Raw genomic sequence first — 17,626 nt, 5'->3', positions numbered from 1 at the left:
TCCAGTCATTATAGAAATTATTTCCATTTGCCTTCTAAATGGTTAAACTTAGACTGGGGGTGGGGGTGGAAAGAACCACCCAGAATTCTGTATAGATCAAACTCCATTAAACCCTATTAGAAATTTCCTGAACTCCCTGAAAACATTCTGGAACGTGAAGCAAATCTTTCAGGGTTGCTATATTGTATTCTCAGTGCCTGAAGTGGGATCACATTTTTAAGATGGGGATATTGCCACTTTAGGGGAATGGACTGTGGTGTCTCTGCAGGGCACTCCTAGGCTACTCCTGACAGAGCAGCTTGGATTAGGAGCCAGTATCACCCTCACAGCAAGATCACAGCACCAGCTCAGAGCTTGGCAGGAGTTATGATACCTGCTACTCTGAGAAGCCAGACTAATGGAGGCTACTCCAGTCCAGCAGCCCTTGCCATTCACTCTGCTACTTCATAGGACTCAGGGTGGCTGACCTCCTCTTGGGATGATCACATCACCATGACTGAGGTATCACCATGCTGTGTAATTACCGACCATGGCATAGCACTTCAAACACTGGAGAGACACTTTCCAACTAAATGAATAAACAATGCATCAAAGATCCCCCCTGCAAACCAGGTCAAGCCTCCCAGAATCATTATTCAATTTTAAGTATGTAGGCTTCCATTTCAATTAACTATTATTAACTTTTATATAAATTATATTTTTTATATAATTTATATGTATATAACTATAAAATATATAAATCATAATTCTATAGCATTATCATTAAAAAAATAAAAAATAGTGAAATGTGTTTCACTACAGTGCTTTAGTAACATTTTTAAAGAATCCTAAATTTCTTTGCCTTACAGATTGGAAGATTATACCTAAAACCTCTGCATCACTTAGAATTCTTTGAAAAGTCACACAATGTTTCTACCTATTTCATTCTTTTATCCCTCACATGCTAATCAGAAATGAGACACTAACATGATAATGCACAAAAAAAAAGCCATAAATCTCACTTGGAAATGAGGTTTGAAGACAAGATTATGGCTTCACACTGTTTTGTATTCCCATAAAAAGTACAGAAATTTGAAAATGGAAATCCTGTTTTGGAAATAATTCCTAGCAAAAACTAATTTTTGCATTTCTTAGGGTTGTTACTTGCCATCTGAGACAACTAGCTACATAGTCAGCATGAGTTGCTAAATTTCACCTGTTTTGCATTATGGATGCATCCACCACCACTCTGAGCAGGCTTCTTCCAGCATTATGAAACATACCTGTGATTCCAGAGAGGTTAACTTTCTTCCCCTTGTCTCTTCTCTCTTTGCTGTCTGAGCTTTTGGGTTTTCTTTCTCTTTTGACTTTTCCATTTTCTGAAGCTCCTCCACACAGGCATCATAGATCTCCCACTGAGAGATAGACAGAGGCAGAATTTATCAGGACCTGATTACACTCCAGAAAATAGCCATCCATACCATCACAAAAATATGGTAGTCCTCACAACAGTAACACTGCCACTGGAATCAGCTGAAAGACAGAGGGCTTGTTACTTACACAAAAAGTGAAGGATTGAAGCCCAGGATTTTTAAAGCTTGATGGGGCATGCCTTACTTTTTAAGAACACAGTATTGCATTCTTAACAATTTCCTTTCCCCAACACTCTTCTTGGTGCTTTGACTCCATATCTTTTTTGTAGGACTTTCTGTTTGCCTAATTTACCAGTGTTTAATAGGAAACATGCATCAAACATCTGCTTTATGACATTTCTCATGTGGTGTTGGAAAATTAAATTGTAGCTGCTTAATACAATTTAAATCTTGGACTCCAACTCTGCAGCATATGATCAAACGGAAACTGAGAGCAGTTTTGCATCTTCTGCTATGCCACATACCAGGAATGTCTTACTTGAGTAGATCCAAAAGCAATTTTTCTACTTAAGAATTATTCATTAGTATTGGAGTGCTAGTACTGTATCCAAAGCAGGTATATTACTTTCAGGACAAAGAAAAGGTGTTCTAATTCTGACAGATCAGCTTAGGAGAGGGAATATGATTCAAACACAAAATATAGACTAGAACACTGGAATAAAGAAAAGTAGCAGAAACCGTTAGCAAAAAAACTGCATTGTGTTATAAATTTGCAGGTGGAAATTAGATGGAAAGATGTTCCAAACATCAGGGAAAGGACAAAGAAGATTTGATGAGAAGAGTAGGAGAAGCAGCAGAACAGAAAACTTTGGAAGAGGACATTGTAAGCATAAGGAAGAACAAGAAGGAAAAAGAGTTGAGGAAAAAAAGAGAGTACATTAAAATATTATTCAAATTTTCAACAGAATAAAAAGAAAACAAGGGAAAACTTTTCCTCTTAGTTTTCAAACATTTTGTGCAAAATTTCAGCAACAGCCTGATTATCTTAATACCTCTGTTCTCTCTAACTCTCAGGTCATCTCACTGTCAGAAAAAATGAAAAGAAACTCCAGCTGGAGGGAGGGAAGATCTCAGTCCAATTACTTTGTGATTTCAAGTTCAGGAATAGACTGGATTACAGTTTTCAGCTTGACAGAGACACCTTCGCTCCCCTTCCTATCACTTTCCTACAACAGCATTTTTTTAAGTTGCAGCCATTACCTTATACTTTCTCCTGGGTGTTCCTGTGGTACACTGGTAATGAAACAATATTTCAATACCAGTTCAGTACACTGGCTTGAAACAATATTTGCATCAGTGACGAACACAAATACGTTTTGTAAATATCTGTGAGAATTAATCAGCAGAATTGGCTGGATTCCTTTTCCAATGAAAGCTATAGCATATATCATGTGAAAAATGTCATACAAAATATTTTTTTTACATTTTTAAGAGATGGAGAAAATACCATATAACAATTGTGGAACAGTTCTTCATTGTGAATAAACAGGCACATTCATGCTACCTAAAAGAGAGCTAAGTCTATTGCAACAGGCTTAGAGTGGGTCTTCCACGTTCCTTATGCTGCAGTTCTCATTGTGTTCAGCTTCAGGTTTTAGAAGCCTGCTTTCCCATATAGCTAAACTTAGACAAAGTAAAAACCACAATGTTGCAAATATCAAATTCTTGACAACACTCCCAAAAACTCCATGAACCCTTGTAAATTTCTGGCTGTACAAAACCTTCAGAGGTGTCTACTCTCTATGCACAGTGCTCAAAGTGCAGCTAGCGTGCAGATGTGCCATAAGTGCTTTTTCATTATTTTGTTCCTGCACTTTCAGGCCCCATTGAACTTGCCTCTGATGGGATCAGCTGATGGAGGTGTCCTGCAGCTGACCAGGTAGTGAATGCTGGATCATAGCTCCTCCTAAATGACCAGTTCATCCACCACATACTGACAGAAGATCTTAAACAACAGGGCAGTCCCCACCCCAAAGAGAGCCGTGTCCCTGGAGGAGTCAGTGCCTGCAAGAGGCAGTTGCAGTTGTGTCCCTGTTCCTGCAGAGTTCAGCTGTAGCCCAGCTCTTGAGACCAGAACCATTCTCACACTGTGGTTTCCCCATTTCCACTCCTTTTAAGACTTTCTAAATGAGACTGGCCAGGGTGGCTGGCAAGTGATAGATCAATCTAAAGCAGCTAAACAGAGACATTTGACCTTACAAATATAAACCATTAGCAAATTCACCCATTAAGGCAGAAAAGAGGGCCACACTAGTTTGCTCTCAAATTTAAACCAGAGATCAAAGCCACAGTATGGGAGTTCATTCCACTGCAAGGAATGCAAACATAACAATTTGGTTTTTCCTTTCTCATATCTCGGTTTCCTAAATATACTCTTAAAAAGCTTGAAAAGTAAAAAGGATATACCTAGTTATCAGTGGCTGAGAAATTTTTACAAGGTGTAGGCTCTGCTTGACATGCTCTTTCCTGAATAAAAAAAAAAGCATAATGAAGTATAATCTTTGCATTGAAACTCTTTGCAGTGACATAGTCCAGCTGTGGAAACAGCCTTCTCATAGCAGGTAGTTAGAATAATATTGATCTGAGATTAATCCAACTCCCAGAGCACTGCACAAACATTATCAGTGATCAAGCAACTACAACTAGATTTTTCTTGTGGACCAAAAGAAGGTTCACAAGACCTTCTGATTTTTTTCCAATATACTTAAAATATTTAATTTCAATATTTAATTTTGAAGAGATTGAAATGGTTTGTTTCACCTCTGCTACCAGTTATAGTTTCAGTTATGATATGCTACCAAATTTGAAAAGTTTTGACCTATATTTTAAAATCCCACTTAGGAGTTGAACAGAATGATAACCTATAAACAAGTCATTTGATCTTACTGAAATAATATTTTCATCACCCTTACATCAAAATTCTGAATGAAATTAATACATTTCTGTGAAACTTTCATTTCATGGAACAGCATTTTCTTTCAGAAAAACGTTGTGTCAAGACATTTTTAAGAAGCTGCCTGTAGTATTTCACTGACTTCTGAAATGAAGCAGTCTCAGAGGTGGAAACTGCACATCCTGTACAGCACACAGCAGTGCTTCACAGCTATTTAAGGGCTAGATTCTGCTTTCAAAGGCAGAATCACACAGAGGCATACAAGCCTCTCCCAGTAAAATCAATGGGAAGAGAATATGCAGATCTGGGGACAGAGAAATAACAAATTCCATGGCCTCCGCAAGGATTTTTGAAAGATGCAGAATCTTAGCTCAGACTGCAGTAAGCACTCCACTGCTGGATGAACTCTCCTGAGATCCTCCATCTCTACTAGTGGACAGAGATGGTATTCCTTCTAGGAGATAGTAGCTCCAGCAACACAGTAACTCAGATCTCTCCAAGCCCATCAGATGTAAAGGCATCTCACTTTAGGTGTAATGGCTGCAAGAAGGCAGGCAGGCTCTCTGGGGACGCTGTATATACTCTGATTCCAGGGCAACAAGGAAAACAAGAGAATTTTCTCTCTGAAACTTGTATCTCCAACTCAGAAAGGTCCTGTCTGAGCACTCAACTGGGGGACAACATCACTGGTACTGCTCGGTCAGGAGGCCCCATGAAGACATGCTCACAGGGAATGACTGAGGGCTCAGCAAAAAGCTTAGGGAAGGAACATAAGGTCTTGGGTCTGTACTGATTGAAAAGTGCTGTAGCGTTCGCCGCATATCAAGGTGCCACGATTAGATCACTGATCACCCCCAGACCAGGGAAAGAGACAGATAACACACACAGTGTGAGCGCCAACTTCCGCCTTTTATTGCGCAGTCAATTCCTTTTATACTAACAAGGGTAGGCGGGATTACAGACACATCATAAGGCTGCGACTAACCCTCTAACTTTCCGTGACATCGCGAGATCTTCCGAACGCCAAACCCTACAAAGTGCATGCACAGAGTGGGAGGGAGACATACCCTGTAGCAGCAGTAAAGATTTGCCATACTTACATGGGTGTGTTACTGTAGTACCTGTGCTTAACACAAGCATAAATACCTTTATCTTTTAATATAGTGGCACTTATATCCCTGCTCCATGGGTAAGAATTGAAGTACAAGGCCATAAAGGGACTGTGGCAAAAGGAAATTGAATTCAGGGATTCCAACCCCTCAGCTACTACCCTAACCATTGCTCTATACTTTTTCAGATGAGAAAAGACATGAAAAATGTTATCTTTAAGTAGAGGTATAAGCATTTATAGTAGTGTGATGGGTTGACCCTGGCTGGATGCCAGGTGCCCACCAAAGCCGTTCTATCACTCCCCCTCCTCAGCTGGACAGGGGAGAGAAAATATAACAAAGAGCTTGTGGGTCGAGATAAGGACAGGGAAACATCACTCAACCAATTACCGTCACGGGCAAAACAGACTCAACATGGGGAAAATTAACTTAATTTATTGCCAATAAAGCAGAATAGGGTAATGAGAAATAAAACCAAATCTCAGAACACCTTCCCTCCACCCCTCCCTTCTTCCTGGGCACAGCTTCACTCCCGGATTCTCTACCAACCCCCCCCAGCGGCACAAGGGGGACAGGGAATGGGGTTTATGGTCAGTTCATCACATGTTATTTTCTGCCGCTTCATCCTCCTCAGGGGGAGGACTCATCACACTCTTCCCCTGCTCCAGCATGGGGTCCCACCCACGGGAGACAGTCCTCCACGAACTTCTCCAACGTGGGCCCTTCCCACGGGCTGCAGTTCTTCACGAACTGCTCCAGCATGGGTCCTTTCCAATGTGTGCAGTCCTTCAGGACCATAATGCTCCAGCATGGGTCCCCCACAGGGTCACAAGTCCTGCCAGAAAACCTGCTCCGTGGGCTCCTCTCTCCACAGACCCGCAGGTCCTGCCAGGAGCCTGCTCCAGCGCAGGGTTCCCACGGGGTCACAGCCTCCTTCGGGAACCCACCTGCTCCGGCGTGGGGTCCTCCACGGGCTGCAGGTGGATATCTACTCCACCGTGGACCTCCCTGGACTGCAGGGGGACAGCCTGCCTTACCATGGTCTTCACCACGGGCCACAGGGGAATCTCTGCTCTGGCGCCTGGAGCATCTCCTCCCCCTCCTTCTTCACTGACCTTGGTGCCCGCAGGCTTGTTTCTCTTACATGTTCTCACTCCTCTCTCTAGCTGCCATTTTCCATCTGTCCCAACTTTTTTTCCTTCTTAAAAATGTTATTACAGAGGCGTTACCACTATCACTGATTGGCTTGGCCTTGGCCGGCGGCGGGTCCGTCTTAGAGCCGGCTGGTATGGGCTCTCTCTCAAACACAGGGGAAGCTTCCAGCAGCTTCTTACAGAAGCCACCCCTGTAACCCCCCCCCCACTACCAAAACCTTGCCACACAAAGCCAATACAAGTAGCACCAAAACTTCTTGTAGGCTGTCCAAGAGTCCATGAGGCAAGAATTTTTCTGTCACCATTTTCATCACCCTAAAGGTTTTACCATAGTAAAACACTGGTCTTTTTTCTCCTAATAGTATCTACAGAGATCACAGGATATGACACAAACACAGATGCTCCACATGCCCTCCCGAAGGAAAGATCCTCCAAGTCACTGAAGGAAATGGCAGCAGCAGCATACCCGCAAAGGGTTGTTGAGTGTCCTTGAAGCTCTCTCAGTGAAGTTGAACTGATTTACAAGCTTCTGCTCCTTCACTCTTGGGGGAGGAGGCTCTTCTGCCTCTGCTGCCGCAGCTACTTCTGCTGTTCCTGCCCCCTCTGCCTCTTCCTCTCCTGCAGCCTGCAAGAAAATAGAGCAGTGACTCCACCCTGAAAGAACCAGACATCGCTTTCCTTCTTCAGAAGCACTTCTTTTCAGACTGCTGGATTTCTGCTTCCTAGTGAAGGAGACTGTAATTGAAGATTTAATATTTAAGATGGAAATTAGAGGACTTCCAACTATCAGAACAAGGAGGTTCTGGAATGGGAATATGGAAGACCAAGAACTGGAGTGTTGAGGATTTCTTGGCTGGGCAAAGGAATGTGAGCAATCCAGCCGTTAGGTGGGAACGAAGCATAAGTTTACAAAACGCTGGAGCAGACAAGGACGCTGTGTCCTTGTATGCTGGGAAAAAGGAAGATAAGAAGAGCCTGACAAACAACACCTAGATGCTGAAGAATGAGATAAGTGACTGCTGGACACCTCGTGAAGAAGCTTGCTCAGCCAATAGAGAATAAGATAGTGTGGCATGAAACGGGATATTGTACCAAATAGAGTATTGTATAAGGCACGTGCACAAGCGCATAAGGTATATAACTGTATCAAACGTTGTAGTAAATGAACTTCACTTGATCACATTGGTCTGTGTGTGATGTCCCTCCGCAACATTTGGCGCCCGAACAGGGACCCTCAGATCAGCACTTTATCGTCTCTACGAGAATTTCTGGTGCAGCTGAACCGACGAGGGAGTGGAGGAGCCGGCCGAGAGTGTTCCTGCTGCCCCGGCAGGACGGCATGAGCTTCAGCTAAGCTGGGAAGCACGGCATGAGCTTCGGCTGAGCTGGGACGCGCGTAAGTTTGAATCTCACCCTGAGCTGGGAAAACGAGGAGATGCGCGAAAGCTTGAATCTCGCCCTGATAAGGTGAGCGGTCGGAGAAGGAGATGGGGTTGGACAAAGAGCAGGAAGCAGTCCTAAAGCTCCTTCGTAATTTTCTCTCTGAGAGAAGACTGAAATTCGATAATTCTGTGTTAAAGGGGTTACTTTTATGGGCCTGGAAGAAAGAACTTATCCCGAGTGTAAATGTCGCGTTTGAAGAAGCAACCTGGGATAATATAGGCAAGGCGCTGTGGGACGCTACTAGCTGCAGCGGGGGTAAGGTAAAGGAGATGAAAAACTATGCAGAGCACTGGAAGGTAATTCGAGACATGCTGGAGACAATGAGGGCGGACCGGCAGGCAGCCGCCGCTCTCTGCGCGGCGGTGACCCCCTCTGCTGCCTCCACGGCTGCCGCGCCAGCCCACCCCGCTGGAGCTGGGGGGACATTCGTTGATATACTAGAATACATGGATCGAGCAGTGGACTCACAGAAAACAGCCTATGTTGTCGCAGCTCCACAAGGAGCTACAAAGAAGCACAGGGCCAGTAAGACACCCTTGGTCAAGTGTTTTAACTGTGGCAAACATGGACACATTAGGAGCAAATGTACAGCTTCTGCTAAGAAAGATGACAATACCACCAAGAATATAGGAAGAAGGGAAACTTTACACCGACCGCGAAGGCCCCTCGCGCGACGACACAAACGCAAGGGACCTGGGCTGCCAGCCCTCAGGCAGCCTTGCAACCACCAGATCCGCCACTGCAGGGAGCTCGGGAGTGGATGTGGAAACCGCAGTAGACATTACGTTGATGGACGCAGGGGTACACTTGGTGGATAGCAAAATAAAGGGACCATTGGGGCTCGGGCTTAGTGCATTTGTGATGGGACGATCTTCAACAGCTCTAAAAGGAATTTTGGTAGTCCCAGGGCTTATTGATGCAGATTTTTGTGGGACTGTGAAAATTATGATTCATGTTTTAATCCCTCCTGTTTCTATTCCTAAAGGTACCAGAATAGCACAATTAGTTCCATTCAGGTCGTGTGTTCCAAACCCAGGTGAAGTACAACGTGGAGATGGTGGATTCAGGTCCACAGGGAAACCACAGGTATACCTTGCCATGGACATAACAAAAGGTAAACCAGAAAAGGTAGTGCAATTGGAAGGGCCTGACGGAGTTATCGTCAAGAAACCAATGACAATCGATACAGGAGCTGATGTTACGATTATTTCACGATATATTTGGCCTCCATCATGGCCATTGATCAATCCAAATTTTGGCATTGCAGGGATAGGGGGCACACAAGCCACCTTAGTAAGTCAGCTGCCGATTACATTTGTGTTCCCTGACAGTGAACACGTTATGATGCGTCCGTATGTCATGACTACCCCAAAGGAATTGTTTGGCCTCATAGGCCGTGATTTATTGAGCCAAATGAAGGCAATGTTAGTGACCCATCCTTTTTAGGAGCGGTCACTGAGGGGCAGCCAATCCTGAAAATTAGCTGGAAAACAGATGAGCCTGTTTGGATTGATCAGTAGCCGCTAAATTCTGAAAGGCTGCTAAAAATACAAGAGTTAGTTGAGGACCAATTGAGAGCGGGACATGTTGTTCCTTCTACTAGTCCATGGAATACACCAATATTTACCATTCCCAAGAAAAGTGGGAAATGGAGACTGTTACATGATCTCAGAGCTGTGAATGCAGTGATGCACAGTATGGGAGCCCTGCAGCCAGGTTTGCCGTCTCCAGTTATGCTTCCAGAAGAATGGGATTTGTTAATTATAGATCTAAAGGATTGTTTTTTCACCATTCCCTTGCACCCAGATGACGCTGAACGGTTCGCCTTTTCGGTACCATCGATTAACAAGGCAGAGCCCTATAAGAGATGCCATTGGGTCATGTTACCGCAATGAATGCGCAATTCCCCCACGATGTGTCAGGTATATGTGGCCTGGGCATTAGAGCCTGTAAGAAAGCAGTTTCCTCAGTTACATTTTGATAGCGGGAAGGAACTTGCCGCAGGATGAAATTTTAACTCAATTGCAGGACATCTTAAGCCATCGCGGAGTAATAATTGCTCCTGAAAAGGTGCAAAAGGCAGCACCTTGGAAGTATTTGAGGTGGCACATAGATGCTGGCAATGTTAGAAATTTCAACGGTACATGATGTCCAGAAGCTTGTGGAAGATATCCAGTGGGTGCGAAATCTTTGCGGTATCACTAATGACGATATGGACCCTCTGGTAGAACTCTTGGGTACGAGCGCACGTGCAGATGAGAAACGGGAAATGACAGAGCTGACCAATTGGTTGCAGCGGCATGGGAGCCTCCTCCAGGGAATCGTTTTCAACAAGCACGGCAATCACATGCGTTCTTGCACCAACCTGCTAGGATGTTAGCAAAGCAATTTGACTTACCACTCACTGATGCCCGAGGTATTGTTAAAGCATGCCCCGATTGTCAAAAGGAAGGGCTGGGCTTGGGCTGTGGGGTTAACCCATGAGGTCTCTTGCCATTACAGTTGTGGCAAATGGATGTCACCCATGTCACGTGGTTTGGTGCAAAGCGTTATGTGCATGTGTGTATTGATACCTATTCTGCTGCCATGTGGGCCACGGCACAAACTGGAGAAAAGGCCTTACATATTGAATGACATCTTCACGCTTCTTTTGCAGTGCTGGGTGTGCCTAAAGAAATTAAGACGGACAACGGCCCAGCCTATGGTCCTACACGATTTGCTCGATTTTGTAATTTGTGGGGAATTCACCATGGTACAGGTATTCCACATCTTCCCACAGGACAGGCTATTGTCGAACGGGCCAACAAACCTTAAAGAGCATGCTGCAAAAACAAAAGGGGGGAACCCAGGGCTTACTCCCAGAGGAACGATTGGCCAAAGCCTTATTTGTGCTAAATTATCTTAGATTGACAGGTGATCACAAAGACCCACGAATGGTAGTGCATCATGCTCTTTTACAGGCAGAAAGGACGCAACAAAGTACAGGAATCAGGGTAATGTATAAGGACCCAGAGTCCGGGAAATGGTGCGGACCAGCAGAAGTAAAACTTACTGGGAGAGGGTATATGTGTCTGCTTACAGATCGAGGCATTCATTGGATCCCAGCCAAGTGGGTCAAGCCATGGCTTCGCACTGATGCTGGACCCGGAATCGTCCCAGCAGCAACTGGCATGGCACCGGCGGGTGCTGGAGCCACTGATCCGACAGATTCCGACTAATAGAGTATTACACTTTGGGGGACTAGTGGACATTAAGCCCTTCAGAGAGGATTTTGGTTAGGGCATTATAAGGATGTATCGATTGTAGAGGACTTAGAACAGCATGCCTTATTGTATGTAGAATTTGCTTTAGGTAAAAAGGGTGTGTTAAGCATAATCTGATTAAGCATAGCGTGATTGCGGGAAGACAGTGTGAGGTAAATGTAAAAAGTTAGTCAAAGCCAAAATTAGGGGTAAGGTCTATTTCCATTAATAACCTGGGAACGAGGTTGATTGTGTTTCCACAGGTGCAGGCCCACGACGGACTCTTGTTCGATTTGTACGATCACCGTCATCTGGAGCATCATGGATGATGTGGCAGCATGAATACCACCTCAGCCGAAAACTAATGTATAGGTCACCTTGGTCAACATAATAGGTCAAGATTCTCTGTGCATTGCTACTGCATCATAAAGCCCATGAACCAATAGACAAGATGACTATGACTCGTGCAGCGCGCCTGGCCAGCGAGCGCATGCGTCATAGATTGCAACCGAGGCGGACTTTTTGGCACCCGCTGGCCATGTGTGCTGAAACCCGTTCCTCCGCAAATGTATAGATACCGGGATTTTCCGAAGAGCATCGGGCTGGTGTACGGTGAGGCCATCGTTGCCTCTGTGGGGACGCCCACGGGATGCTGGCACCTACCAATTGCTGGGCTGAATTCGTGGAGCAAGATGGCACAAGAATGTATGGATGGTTCATCTTTCTCATAGTCCTCATGGTCTGGGTCATTAGGGGTAACGGGTTGGCTCAAAGAATTGTGGGCATTATTGTAGTTATTGTGATTTTAGCTATTGTAACAATTCTACCTTGTTCAGCTTGTTAAGGAAAAAAGGCACCCCAAGTTATTAGGCAAGCTTGGATTGCTCAAAAACAAAAAGGGGGAATTGTTGAGGATTTCTTGGCTGGGCAAAGGAATGTGAGCAATCCAGCCGTTAGGTGGGAACGAAGCATAAGTTTACAAAACGCTGGAGCAGACAAGGACGCTGTGTCCTTGTACGCTGGGAAAAAGGAAGATAAGAAGAGCCTGACAAACAACACCTGGATGCTGAAGAATGAGATAAGTGACTGCTGGACACCTCGTGAAGAAGCTTGCTCAGCCAATAGAGAATAAGATAGTGTTGCGTGAAACGGGATATTGTACCAATTAGAGTATTGTATAAGGCGCGTGCACAAGCACATAAGGTATATAACTGTGTCAAACGTGGTAGTAAATGAACTTCACTTGATCACATTGGTCTGTGTGTGATGTCCCTCTGCAACACTGGAGTTACTTTAAAACAGAGCCCGACATGAGTGGGATAATATAGCATGACTGCCTTTGATAAAATGAACTGGACTCAGGGACCAGAAGACTGTGTTAGAGTCCCACTACCCTGTGGGACTTCCTTGCTAGACAGTCAGCTTTATCTGAAACTAGTCTGAACTTGATTCCAGGGCCTGATACTGTGTGGATAAGAACAAACTTCTCTACAGCATACTTCTTTCCTGATCAGCCAACTGCCTTTAAGTCAGGCCACTGCTTATTTCAGGTAGTTATGCCTGCTGCTTTCATCCCTCCACACTTTGTTTTTCACCAATTTTGCTTTCAGGGATGGACATGCTGTCCAGGAAGATTCCAGACCCCAGCAAATTACACTCTATCTTGATATAATATCTTGTCCTGGTTTTGGCTGGGATAGAGTTCATTTTCTTTCTAGTAGCTGGTATAGTGCTATGTTTTGAGTTCAGCATGAGAAGAATGTTGATAACACACTGATGTTTTCAGTTGTTGCTAAGTAGTGTTTAGACTAAGTCAAGGATTTTTCAGCTTCTCATGCCCAGCCAGCAAGAAGGCTGGAGGGGCACAAGAAGTTGGGAGGGGACACAGCCAGGACAGTTGACCCAAATTGGCCAAAGGGATATTCCATACCATGTGACATCATGTCTAGTATATAAACTGGAGGGAGTTGGCCGGGGTGGGCCAGATCACTGCTCGGGAACTAACTGGGCATCGGTAAGTGAGTGGTGAGCGATTGCATTGTGCATCACTTGATTTGTATATTCCAATTCTATTATTATTATTGTATTATCATCATCATCATCATTATAATTATTAGTTTCTTCCTTTCTGTCCTATTAAACTGTTCTTATCTCAGCCCATGAGTTTTACTTTTTTTTCCCTGATTCTCTCCCCCATCCCACTGGGTGGGGGGGGGAGTGAGCAAGCAGCTGCGTGGTGCTTAGTTGCTGGCTGGGGTTAAACTACAACAATCTGGATGAAGACAGACCTGGTATGTAAGGACCTGGCATCTCCCTGCACAGCTTCTCCAAACTGAAAAATGGCAGGAGGACCCCAGCTGTTCAGTAGAATATGAAGGATCTCACCTACAGCAGAGACATCTCAAACATAAAAGAATCAATCACGGAAGCTTCTCAGCAAGCCCATTTTATAATAAAGTGAATTTCAAATCTAATATTAAAAATAAAATGGACAGCTCTCAGTTGTCTATGGAGAATTACCTGATTATCTTCTGTGTTTTCTTCATCTTTAATCTCTGCCCTTTCAGATATTACTGAAATCTCGACAGGAGCCTTTTCTGATGATAGAAAGGATAAGTGAATAAGCTCAGGATAATAGGATATATTATCCCATATTCTGCAGATCCTTCTATCTTCTGAATCATTAATATACAGATGCATCCTTTTCTAATGCTATCTCATTAGACAACACAGTAACCAATCCACAATTTGCAGGGTGATTGTTTATTCAAAGCCACAAAATGAGACAATGTTATTACTAGAATGAAACTGCAGTAATTCTGGCTGGACTGAAATAAAAAGTCTGCTTTCCACTCAAATCAAACTTCTGAAATCCACTTCCGATCTGACTAGCTTTGTTTCTGGGTATCCCTTCAACTCTGGACCTTTCTACCCTCCAAAAATGGCTGCAATTATGTCCAACCATGAAGAATGCTTTCAAGGTATATATGAGTTATAATGTGGTTTGTTCTTGTTTATATGTATAAAAATGAATATACTAGATGGATGTCTACATTTCCAGTCACAGCCTTGAGTGTGTAGTCATGCTAGCATCAAGCTGCTTCAAACTAGCTGTTTTGGAATTTATGAAAAGCACTGCCGACAACCACAATCCATGCTTTCATGGCACTGAAGATTCCATTTAGCACTTTGTCCTACTTCAAATCATCCTGCGCATTTTGTTAAGTGTAAAATAAGAGGCACTGACCCTCAGAATCCGCAAGTAACAACTATTCTCAGAAACTTATGCAGTGGTATCATTGTGCCTGACAGTTACCACCTTGAAAGGGCACTCTGTTACACAACTCCTTTCACAAACAGCAGAAATATGAGAAAAATCACTAAGCAGTACATCTTTCCCTGCTGAAAATTCAAACTTAGAACTGTTTACTAACAACAGAGCTTTTCAGCCTCTGATTAAAGTATCTTTGACTGAAAAACTGTTTCTATTCCATAAATATGGAAAACATCAACTCCAAGTAGAAGAGAAAGTGACCTTATTTGCTTCCACAAGACTGATTTCCTTTCTCTGGTGATCTCCTGTAATGGTTGGTCAAACTAGTTACAGTAGCACAGAGATGAAACAGGCTCATGAGTATTTCACCTGGTTGTCTGTTCCCTGCCTAAGGTTGCGGATAATTCAGTGCTAGAGCTGGAGGAGCTGTCCCTGTGTCCTTTCTTTCAGGGAGTATAACCCTTCCAAGGGAGGGATAGGAGGCAAAGCCATCCTTCCACTCTCCCCCTGTGGCAGCCTGTGTTGCTAGCTCTACATGCTAGCCGGAGGAGGCTGCTCCAGGGTAATGCAGCATATGCTCTGCACACAGAAATGTGAAGGTGTGACTCTTGGATGTTTCCTGGCAGTCTTTGATGCGCCCTCCCCTGTTCACTCCTACTCATCATAAATAGAGCTCTTGTCACTGATTTCACAAAGCACAGTTCTGAGCTTACCTATAATTCAAACAACTGAATCTTGATGTGAGGATACTGAGGCATAACTGTCTTAAAGACTGAATAAAGCATTGCCTTTTCTCCTCTAACCACCACAGAATGGAAAAAGTTATCACCTGAGATTAGCTGCAATAATTATGTTCGCTGCCAGAACTAGTTGAGTAATTGTTATCTCCTACTTCTGAATAAATACGTCAATGCTTTTAGACTTTTACCCTCTGCAAAAACCCTTTAGGAACCATTGGCAGTAAGTATGTAACAAGATGAAGCCATATTAAAAGAAAATTTACCTGGTTATAAATCAAAGGAAAACACAAAACCAGGTAATTGCAAAAAATCTCATCCTGGTTTTACAGGTCATGCCACACTTACTTTAAAGCTGTATCTGATGATATTCTGGGGATCAGGGGGATTATTAGCTGTCGAGATGCATGTAAATTCCTCATTTAATCCCTTTGGAATGGAAACAAGAGTATCGTGAATAAAACTCCACTGTTAATACAACATGCAGCATACAAAAATCACCAGATTCTTTACACTCAGTTCTATGATGTTCAATTTGCTGCAGATACCTCACATGCAGCTGATGCTTCCACAAGAACAATGCTTGGAGCCAAGCTAGCTCAGAGTGGAATCCAGAACACAGTCGTCCTGCTTCCTACCATAGTATTTCAATAGACTATCTTGAATTCTTTAGCTGTCATGTTAATTCTTATCTAAGCTGTGGTAGCACTTGAAAAATGCTATCTGCATTCTATAGAGCAAGAAAGACAACCTGCGTCTTGAAGCGTACACTGTCCAAAAGTAAACACTGAGCTCAGTAGCGGTGCTTGCAGGATTGACCACTGCAAACAAAAAACAGTACTAGTGTTAACTTTTTTCACTGCTTGAGAGGAGGAAGTATGTATAGCTTACCTTTGAGAGCTACTTGGAGGACAGGGAGCAATGCTAGAGTTTTGCATGGCAGTGAGAAGAGAGAGACAACTGCAGTTGGAAGGGTGACCAACTACAATCCCACCGAACCAAGCTGAGAAGAAATGGCCATAAAACTGTAGGACAACTCCCTGTCCTGTGTATCAGACTCCCGATGGCCCCTGAAAAGCTGAGGGTCTGCTACCCTCCTTATCTGAGGGAAGCCACGGCTCCATTCCCCTCTTGGATCAACTCCTTACATTGCCTTAAGCCCAGAGCTGTGCTTCAAAGCACATTCTCCCTGTTTTCCTGCTGACAGCTAGTTTAGTTTATACTGCAGATGCTGTATATTAGCAAGTACTGGAGTTTTACTCTCACAGAATTTCCTCCAAAACAAACAGGTAAGAGGTAGGCTTTGGCTTATGGAGTTTTGTACACATCTCATGACAACTACAGGCACTGTTTTACTCACAGCTTCAGTCAACTTCAGTTGATCTGGGGGTTTGACTAGAGTCTTTGCTGCTGCCCATTCATCTACCCCCTCTCCTGCTTCAGTGAAGACGTCTTCATCATACCACAGGAACAAGCAGACCATTAGAGCACCAAGACTGTGATTGTTTTGCTCCCTCCCAAAGCAGCACTTCTCCAGGCATGGAGCAAGAACAACAAAACAGCATTTCCCTGTCCATCTGTGCTTTGAGCAGAGCAGATAACCCCAAATGGCAGTCCCAAAGATGAAGATTGTTGAATGGCTACACTTACCAGCAAGAGTTCAGTGGGTTGGAACACCTGCTGTCTGAAGATAACTCCTGGCCTGTGACAAAACTAGAGTAATTAAATCCACTAAGAAAGCTCAAGTAACTCCACTTCAATTTTAGTTTAAAAGTTGGCAATTATGTTTCTTTTGACCATTGTCGTGGTTTAACCTCAGCCAGCAACTAAGCACCACGCAGCCGCTCACTCACATTCCCCCCACACCCAGTGGGATGGGGGAGAGAATCGGAAGGAAAAAGGTAAAACCCATAACTTGAGATAAGAACAGTTTAATAGAACAGAAAGGAAGAAACTAATAATGATAATAACAACAATAATAAAATGACAGTAATAATAAAAGGATTGGAATATACAAAACAAGTGATGCGCAATGCAATTGCTCACCACTTGCAGACCGATGCCCAGTTAGTTCCCAAACGGCGATTCCCCCCAGGCCAACTCCCACCAGTTTATATACTAGACATGAAGTCACATGGTACGGAGTACCCCGTTGGCCAGTTTGAGTCAGCTGCCCTGGCTGTGTCCTCCTCCCAACTTCTTGTGCCCCTCTAGCCTTCTTGCTGGCTGGGCATGAGAAGATGAAAAATCCTTAACTTAGTCTAAACATTACTTAGCAACAACTGAAAACCTCAGCGTGTTATTAACATTCTTCTCATGCTGAACCCAAAACATAGCATTATACCAGCTATTAGGAAGACAA

The 17,626-nt window shown here is 43.8% G+C and overlaps 1 long non-coding RNA gene across 1 annotated transcript; it reads right to left on the bottom strand.

The window, feature by feature from the left end:
- Positions 1-1,298: 1,298 nt before the first annotated feature.
- LOC138683473 (uncharacterized) lies at positions 1,299-13,829 on the bottom strand. Its single transcript, XR_011322995.1, has 4 exons — positions 13,774-13,829; positions 7,035-7,193; positions 3,819-3,878; positions 1,299-1,394 (listed from the first exon to the last, which is right to left on the bottom strand). It is a non-coding gene; the product is annotated as an uncharacterized lncRNA (long non-coding RNA).
- Positions 13,830-17,626: the final 3,797 nt, after the last annotated feature.

Source organism: Haliaeetus albicilla, chromosome W (assembly GCF_947461875.1).
Source record: "Haliaeetus albicilla chromosome W, bHalAlb1.1, whole genome shotgun sequence".
Lineage (NCBI taxonomy): Eukaryota > Metazoa > Chordata > Aves > Accipitriformes > Accipitridae > Haliaeetus > Haliaeetus albicilla.
This window is presented reverse-complemented; position numbering and strand designations above follow the sequence as displayed.